The 9,750-nt window shown below is 38.6% G+C and overlaps 1 pseudogene; it reads right to left on the reverse strand.

Moving 5' to 3' along the window:
* Positions 1 to 1,416: 1,416 nt before the first annotated feature.
* On the reverse strand, positions 1,417 to 9,257 carry LOC135665741 (BTB/POZ domain-containing protein At3g08570-like; annotated as a pseudogene).
* Between the last annotated feature and the right edge of the window lie 493 nt (positions 9,258 to 9,750).

The raw sequence follows: 9,750 nt of genomic DNA on the forward strand, positions 1-9,750 counted from the left end.
ATTGGTCATTGATAAATGCATATGCATAATATAAAAGAGGAACTGAAACAGAAGATAGACATCGAATTCAATATAACTGCTACCTAACGGTCAAAAGGAATTAAAAGGTCAGGAGCCCACGTAACCAGATACATATCACTGCCTGATGACGCGGCAGTTAGTTATTGGTCGACATTCGGGAAAGCCAGCGGGGCCCGTTCACTGTTTCCTCTTTTCCCGGATTCGGGTCGAGCGTGACATGCTGGAGACCATAGAACACAGAACAGGGGCTTCCATTGGTCTGCAGCAGGGGCCTACAAGGGCCATAGGTGCAGCAGCCAATGGAAGTGATGTGGGAAGGTTTTCTTTGTGCCAAACAAGAGTGATGTATGGATGGATCCAAAGAAATACATCAAATAACTATGTTTATCAAAGTGATTAATGTGGATTAATTATTATGTGCACTGTAGACTCATTGTGATCTATCCGTTCTGATAGATAAACATAACCAGGACATGATTATAGCTTTCACAAATAAATATGTTCCTCCTTTTTTATGTATTTCTTTGGATCAAGTCATACCCAAACAATGGTTATAAAACATCCTCTCTTAGTGTGTGCATTGAATTCTTTCTTGTCCTAATATCTTGAGTTTGTGTTATAACCCTTTGCCTTCACGTTTCTAGTTTTTCCAATTATATATATATATATATATATATATATATATATATATATATATATATATATATATATATATATAAAAGAACAAAAGAGAAAAAGAAGATGTACTGTAGAAGCACCAACTATATACAATAATTGTAGTGATCTTTTATCATGCATGTTGAATGTTTGCTGGAGTGCAGCAGCATTAATCTCTATGACTTCCTCAAAGCCCCTTCATTAAGCAAACAAGGGGAAAATACGTTTGTTCACCATTCTTCGTGCCTTACAAAACTCCTTACAAAAAATTCTTTCAAGCCTTCTGATAAGACAAAAGTTTTCATCCTGATTTTTCACATTTAAGAATCTCTTCCATCAAAATAAGATACTAGGAAAGCATCCAGCAACAGAAAAGAAGTTCCAATCTTTCATTATGAAACTGTAGTAATATTTTGATATATTGATCATCTTGTACTGATAAATCATCGTTCTTATGCTGGGAGATCTGATCAAGACTCTCCACATAATTTAGGCTTAAGCAACTCTACTTGGCTGCACCACATGGGAGGAGTGTACAAAACATACATGAAAGAATCAATGAATCCATCATCTTCAGCTCTTGCAGATAGTAGTTTCCAACAAATCATTATTCCATCACTATGCAATTAGATACACAAAAGCTTAAGCACATATTTTTCATGAACCAAATTACCAGTACATTCAAGTATGGAAAAACTCTATAGTATTCAAACCCATTCCTCTCTTCCTCCTCTCTCTACATTTACTTAAGCTATAGCTGCTCTTATGCCACAGGCATCATGATCTCTGATATCATCTAACTTGACTTAATTTCAGTCAGTGCATTTGCTGTCGAACTCAGTATTTTTGTGAGACAGATTGCCTTTGCCGCCTCCAACTCTTCCCATCCGATCCTTGTGACTTCCTTGTGCTTTTCCAGTGTTTTCCATGAGTTGGGCCAAATATTGCTATCTTGCTAATCCCTTTGGAAATGGATGTAAAGAATGCTCTACTATGTTCTGCTGAGCTGTTATCCCCCATTCCTTGCTTCATGAACGCTTGTTCATTCTCCAATTCACTAAGCCTCACCCTCATTCATGATATTTCTAACTTGAGTTCCCAGTTTTCCCTCCTTAGAGAGGCATAGTTATCACTGGGAGAGATTGCAGCATATACTACACTACTGCTGTTGACCATCCTCTGTGAAAAGGATGCCTCACAATCATTACCTGAGATGGTAGACTTCAGTTGAATCTGCTCATAATAAAGGACACGAACAATCATCTGGAGTGGTAGCCGATCATTTTGGGCTGCATGATTGGAGGCTTCTTGGGAGAGCTTCTGGCAGTCTATGAGCTTGCACAATTTCTTGCATTCAGACTCGGTCATTGACGGATGGGCCTAAAAGGATAAACAGATTTGGTCAACTTACCAGATACGCAACTGTATTCTGATTTATAGAAGGCCAAAAAATTTTCATTAAGATATAGCAAACAGTTAGAATAAATATTATATCATCACTGGGAACTATGTCTCCAAGGCTTGTTAGATGTTCTTTGGACATCAGTTGTCTTACTACCTTCTTTAGGAGCAAAAAGAATCTGTCAGGTGCCTGGAAGCTGTCCAACATGGCCATTAGAGTTTGATAAAAGGCATAATTCTTTAGTGATAAATGCTAAATAATCTTTAGCATAAAAAATAGAGTGGTATTCATTCAAGAAGTAAAAGAATTATATGAAAAATTAGCCATATTTGGATATGGCTATGACAAAGCATATTGACTATTACGATGCAACTCCTGTACATGCCAGTGCACACATATGCGTGCATCCACACATGAACATGCATCGATGCAGCCACAACCACAAGTGCACATATATGTTCATAGATTCAATCGGTACCTTTAGGTATACGTCAATGGCTCTGTAAATTCCATCATCGATAACACGAGCATATTCTGGCAAAAGTTCAATGAGTGCCATGAATTTGGGCAGTTTTAGATATGGATCTGGTGCAATTTCAGCAAGATAACCATCAATGAGCCTCCCAACTTTCAATACTGAACTGTGACTAATAGATTTTAGGCCTTGTGATTTATATGAACACTGTGATGATTCCTCATAGTCTTCCTCGTCAATTCTTTTCAAGAAATTTACCAGTATCCGGTGGACAGTATCAACATCAAACACTGAATCGCTTGCTTGTAGTGAAGGAATGAGGAGATCATCAAGTGAAGCCAGTTCCAGTTGGAACCCAATCCTCCTTTCAAGCTCCTCCTTACAGCTAAGACCTGCATCCATCTCTACTGCCATCCTCAAAATTCTAAACAAAAAGTAGAGAGGAACAGATGTGATCTTTTCTGTTGCTAAGAGACCAACAAGAGCTTCTACTATTACTCTCTGCTTGTCACCAACAACAACGCCAAAATCCCATGGCTGTTGTTTTTGGCTATCCTTTAGAGTGTTCTGAGCATAATGCACTATTGATTGAATAATGCTATCTGCTCTGACACCTTTTCTCCTCATGGCAGTTATAACTTGCTTATAAAGTTCAATATTTAGTACAGAAAGTTCTTCCACCCACCAGTACCGGCAATGCGTCTTTTCAGATCTGCTATCACATTCCAAATGAGCTAAACCAGAAACCAATTGCTCCTTGCTAACATTGTTTGCAATTGCGTCTATACATCTGTCCAGGAGACCCACATCCTCCGCCATGGGATGCAAGTCATCACATGCACATAAAACTTCTAGTGACTTCTCAACACTTTGTGTTAGTTTGGCAAGTCCCATAGTCCCACATCGGGAAAATCAGACTTGTTGTCTCGTCTTGGAACTATAAATAAGGGCCTGGGCTTTGAAGTCAGATGCACCACAAGAGGCACCACAGGCACCACAAGAAAAACCTAAATGTTTGCTTTGGTTTAAGTCCATACTCATTTAAATAGTTTGGACTTATAGTTTGGTTTTTCTTGTTTAGTATTTTCGGGTGTTTTATGGCCTAGGAACATCTTCCTAAGGCATTTGTAATTGTCCCTCTTTTGCAGTAGTAATTTGCTCCTCTTTCGTCCGTGGATGTAGGTCAAAGTCAATTGACTTTGACCGAACCACGTATATCTGGTGTTTTGGTGTAAATTTCCTGGGGCTAGCTCTAACAAACTGGTATCAGAGCCTGGTTCTGGGATCTTTTGGCAACGATGATAATAACAAAGATTGTTGTCGAGAAATTCGACAGAAATGTCAACTTCGGCTTGTGGCAACTCAAGATAGAGGCCATTCTGGTTCAAGACGGAGTTGATTTGGTACTACAGGGAGCCGAGAGCATTCCAGATGATATGTCAAAAGAAGAGCTTGCGGGTATGGATAAGAAGGCCCGATCAAGCATCATTCTAAATCTCTCTGACGAGGTTTTACGGGAGGTAGCTACGGAGACTACGGCTAAGAGCATGTGGGACAAGCTTAAAGCCTTGTACATGAAGAGGACAGTGGAGAATCGTCTCTATTTGAAGCAGAGTTTGTATATGCTTCGGATGATTGAAGGTATATCTATACTCTCGCATTTTGATAAGTTTGATTCTTTGGTTATGGATTTGGAGAATATAGATGCAAAAATTGATGATGAGGATAAGGCTTTGTTACTCTTGTGTTCTCTTTCCCAATCTTTTAAGCATTTCCGTGATACTTTGATTTATGGAAAAGAAACAGTTTCTTATCAAGAAATTAAATCTTTACTGAAATCTAAGGAGCAGATAGACAGGAATATCACTGGGGAAAGTAGAGAGAATCAGGTTGAGGGTCTGGTTGTTAGGGGGAGAATGGATACAAGAGAATTTGACAGTAGTAGATCTAAATCTAGATCTAAATCCAGACATAGAAATTTGGAATGCAGATATTGTCATAAAATGGGGCACATTAAATCTGATTGCTTTAAATTGAAAAATAAATTAAAGCAAAAGGAAAAATTTGTTGAAAAAACTATTGAATCCGCTGAAGTTAGTGTAGCAACTGATGAGATTGTTGGAAATATTTTTTCTGCTATTGATGACAGGACGAGGTCTAAAAATGAATGGATTTTAGATTCAGGTTGTTCTTATCACATGTGTCCCAATAGGGATTTGTTTTCCACATATGAATCTTGTAATGGTGGAATTGTTTTGATGGGCAATAATGCCGCATATGATGTTGTTGGTAGAGGTACAATCCGAATTAAAATGCATGATGGTATTGTGAGGACGCTCACTAATGTTAGACATGTTCCTGATTTAAAAAAGAATCTCATCTCTTTAGGTACCCTAGAGGCCCTTGGGTGTAAATACACAACTGAAGGTGGAGTTATGAAAGTTTCTAGAAGTGCCCTTATTGTTATGAAAGCTTGTAGGTCTGGTAGCTTGTATATTCTACAGGGAACTACTGTCACAGGTTCGGTTGCAATTTCGTCATCATCATTGTCTGATTCTGACATCACCAAATTATGGCATATGCGTTTGGGTCATATGAGCGAAAAAGGTTTGAGCATATTGAGCAAAAAAGGTTTGAGCATATTGAGCAAAAGGGGTCTACTTTGCGGACAGAGTACTGGGCCACTTGATTTTTGTGAACACTACATTTTTGGAAAGCAGAAAAGAGTCAGCTTCACTTCTCCGGCAGTTCACAAAACGAAAGGTACTCTTGACTATATTCATTCAGACCTTTGGGGTCCAGCTCATGTTCAATCTAAGGGTGGTGCCAGGTATATGTTGACTTTCATTGACGATTATTCCAGGAAAGTTTGGGTTTATTTTCTGAAGCATAAAAATGATGTTTTTCTAACATTTAAACAATGGAAGGCTTTGATTGAGAAACAAACAGGTAAACAGATTAAGCGGCTTCGAACAGATAATGGCATGAAATTTTGTGAAGGTGACTTTATAGAATTCTGCAAAAATGAAGGAATCGTTCGGCATCGCACTGTTAGGATGACGCCTCAGCAAAATGGTGTGGCCGAACGTATGAACAAAACACTCTTGGAGAGAGCGAGGTGTATGATCTCAAATGCAGGGTTGACAAAGGACTTTTGGGCAGAGGCGATTAATATGGCCTGTTACGTTGTCAACCGTGCTCCTTCTGCAGCACTTAACTTTAAAACTCCAGAGGAAGTTTGGTCAGGTACTCCTACTGATTATTCTGATTTAAAAATTTTTGGGTGTCCAGCATACATGCATGTAAATGAAGGAAAATTAGAGCCTCGGGCTAAAAAGTGCATTTTCCTTGGGTATGCTTCTGGGGTGAAAGGATACAGATTATGGTGTCCTGATCCCAAATCCCCAAAATTTATAATTAGTAGAGATGTTACTTTTGATGAATTGTTTATGTTATCTTCTAAAGAGGATTCTACTAGTTGTACAAATGATAGTGCGCAGAAGCAGGTGGAGTTTAAGATTGGTAGTTCAGATTCTTTTAAGTCGAACTCTTCTACTCAAAGAATACCAGTAGGTGGTCCCGAGTCTACTGATGCAGATGATCCAGAGGAAGAGCAATATTCCATAGCCAAGGATAGACCACGGAGAGATATTCGACCACCACAAAGATATGCAAATTTGGTTGCATATGCTTTGTCTATTGCAGAAGAGACGAGTGAAGTTGGTGAGCCTACTTCCTACTCAGATGCAGTTTCTTGTGATAATTCCGCTAAGTGGTTGATTGCGATGAATGAAGAAATTGAGTCTCTCCATCGGAATAGAACTTGGGATCTTGTGAAGCCGCCTTCGGGTAAGAAAATTGTTGGATGCAAATGAGATACCATTGCTGAGGGGAAAGTCCTTGTTCAGAAAATTCATACGAAGGACAATCCAGTTGATATGCTTACGAAGCCTGTTTCAGTTTACAAGTTCAAGAAGTGCTTGGACTTGGTTGGTGTTCATTGTTGGTGATTGCCCATTAGGGCTTTTATGAAGAAAGTGGAGCAAGTTTCGTTGGGACATGCCAAGGTGGAGATTTGTTAGTTTGGCAAGTCCCATAGCCCTACATCGGGAAAATCAGACTTGTTGTCTTGTCTTGGAACTATAAATAAGGGCCTGGGCTTTGAAGTCAGATGCACCACAAGAGGCACCACAGGCACCACAAGAAAAACCTAAGTGTTTGCTTTGGTTTAAGTCCATACTCATTTAAATAGTTTGGACTTATAGTTTGGTTTTTCTTGTTTAGTATTTTCGGGTGTTTTATGGCCTAGGAACATCTTCCTAAGGCATTTGTAATTGTCCCTCTTTTGCAGTAGTAATTTGCTCCTCTTTCGTCCGTGGATGTAGGTCAAAGTCAATTGACCGAACCACGTATATCTGGTGTTCTTGTGTTCTTGTCTCGCTTTTATTCTTTCCGTTTTATTGTCTTGTTGGGTTGCCAAAATTACCTTGTGGTAAATTTCCTGGGGCTAGCTCTAACACTTTGAGATACAATCTCATCTAAGTATGTCTCTATTCGGGCAATTAGGTTGCATTCCTTATATTGTTCTGTCATTTCCAGATATTCTGCTATGCAACGGAGTTTTGCAACATTACTAGGGGTGATCTCGAAATTTGTTCCATAACAGAATTTAGCAGCAAGTTCAAATGCTTCAGCTCCCCCAGGAACCCCATGAAGTTCCAACCTCGAGAGGTCTGGATTCCTGGATTCATTTGCCATTTTCCAAAATTTTCCACTCCGCAAAACCAGAGGAAACTATAAAATACATATCAAACATGTATGATTTTCATCAAGGTAGTATGTAAACTGAATTAAGATTCAGCAGGATGTAATAAGAAACTATGCAACAAAAAAAAAGACTACTGCCATGTTCGCTTGTGTTGCTGAGAAGAATTAATTTATTGAGAGCAGACAATAAGCAACACAAATAATCTGCAAATGCCATAGAAGGATGACAACTGTGGCAAATTCTAGAAAAGTTAAGCTAACGGCAATCTGAAACTTGCAGATATGTTTATCAATCTGTTGGACCACATAAACATTTAGATACAGTAATTCAAATTTTAACTATATCTTTTGGGCATTGTAAATCTGTATTGAACTTGCACTCTCCTTTATATCACTGTTTACTATCTGTGTTAATATTGATTAAGCTAGTATCAATTCTGTGTTAATATTGATTAAGCTAGTATCAATTCTGTGTTAATATTGATTAAGCTAGTATCAATTCATAAGTTTGCTATTAGCATCTATTAAAAACAAAATGATTTTTGCTACATGACCACAAGTTAGCAAGGCCGATGATCGATCAACCAATGGATCTGTTTGGGTTTCATTTTGAAATATATATGCAAGCTTCACAAATGCACCCTATTCAAATTAAAAGCATTTACGAATAGTTGCCACCATCACAACATTCTTTATAGATATTTTTTCATTGCTGCTACTTTTGCATGAAAAAGTTGGTCAAAGCAAAATTTATGTTTAAAAGTCTTGTGAATAATCGCAAAATCTATGTTATGTTGGAAATTAGTCCTAGCCATTTCCTTTTTGCAGTTTCATATGTCCCTGTTAAATCAATTCTCTTAGAGACATATCTTACTAGTGGATTCAGTCTTCCCTTTTTGGATACTGATTACAACTCGTAAATATAAAATTATTGTCTGTTGGCAATTTAGCAAGCTCTTGATACTCAAGTCATAAGACTTTTCAAGTTCCAACTAGTGCAACCCACTCCACCCAATAAAATCCAAAAACAAAATAAACCCTAAAGGAATGAGATTCTTCAGAAGAACAAGTCCACTAAAATTGTAAGCACCAAAATCGAATTTTTCAGAAGAGAAGCCTCAAGTAGATATCACTAAAGCATTTTGGAAACACAGGTTACTTTCACTTAAATTTAAAGAAATGGAATTACAGCTGATTAAACTGTGTGTACCTTGTGCAACAAGAATGATTGTCCATCCACATGAACAGTTAAATCCCCATCAACGTCCGAGAATATCCTACACAAGAATCATAATTTTCAATATGGGAAACACAGCATTGCCCACAGTTCAGCTAACACGATCCACAAACGAGGTTGCCAGACCGGAATTCATCAAAAGTGCCCTTATTTCTTGTTCAAACTAAAGAACATTCATGTTAAAACAAAAGGTAAAGATATCTTCGGAGAACTAGTAGAATTAGTAGTCCAAGGTAGAAACAGGGGTTGGAAAAGAGGCTTTCAGTAAAGAGCTTCCTAAATGGCTGAGAAGGAGCAAAATGCAAAACATTTGAACGACTTAAAGACAAACTTAATCCCCATTAAAGCCGTAAGGCGATAACAACAGCAATTAAAATCGCGTTCTTTGCTCACATTTCATCATCCGTTACAGACCACAAATCAAAAACTACTAAAAGCATATTGAAAATCGCATTTTTCTTCGATTTATCCCAGCAATAACACAAAAAAAAAGACACATTCGAAGTCAAACCAAACTTTTGAAGCAAAACCCACAAGAACCAATGCGAAGTCGAAGCTGATCACCTCCTGCTGATCGAACCACAGAATCGCGGAGAGGTGGACGGCTTCGTAGCCGGGAACAGTGCAGATCTCTCCGGCATCGTCCCCCACTCCCTTCTCCCTTCCTCTTTTCTCTCCATAGCATCTTACCAGTCGTCACTTCGGGGAAAAGCAGGACGCGAAGACAGATGTGACGAGGGAAGGATAGGAGGGAGGGAGGGAGGCAATATAACGAGCTAAAGCTCATGTTCGAACATGCCCCTGCCTTTGTTGCTATTTACATTGACGCCACCGCTCTGTTTATCTTAGAAATATAATGAGCATTATAATATATATATATATATATATATATATATATATATATATATATGAACATTTTTTAAGGGTTTAGGAGGAATTATGTGGAAATTGAAAATGCAAAATTGGATGAAGTAGTAAGTAAGCCTTTGCGGCATGTACATTTTGGTGCATGGGATGGGGGCAGTTGAGGAGGGCCCATCCCCATCCACCTAGGAAAGCCGATGATGTTGATGGGGTCTTATCAAGTTTGTGCCAACATGAAATAATTAATACATGTGGTGGGTGGGTCGGGTTCACCTTCCTCCGATACGCTGAAACAAGATCACGTGGTAAGCCTGCTTGCACCAAACG

This window comes from Musa acuminata, unplaced genomic scaffold, assembly GCF_036884655.1.
Source record: "Musa acuminata AAA Group cultivar baxijiao unplaced genomic scaffold, Cavendish_Baxijiao_AAA HiC_scaffold_1040, whole genome shotgun sequence".
Classification (NCBI taxonomy): Eukaryota; Viridiplantae; Streptophyta; class Magnoliopsida; order Zingiberales; family Musaceae; genus Musa; species Musa acuminata.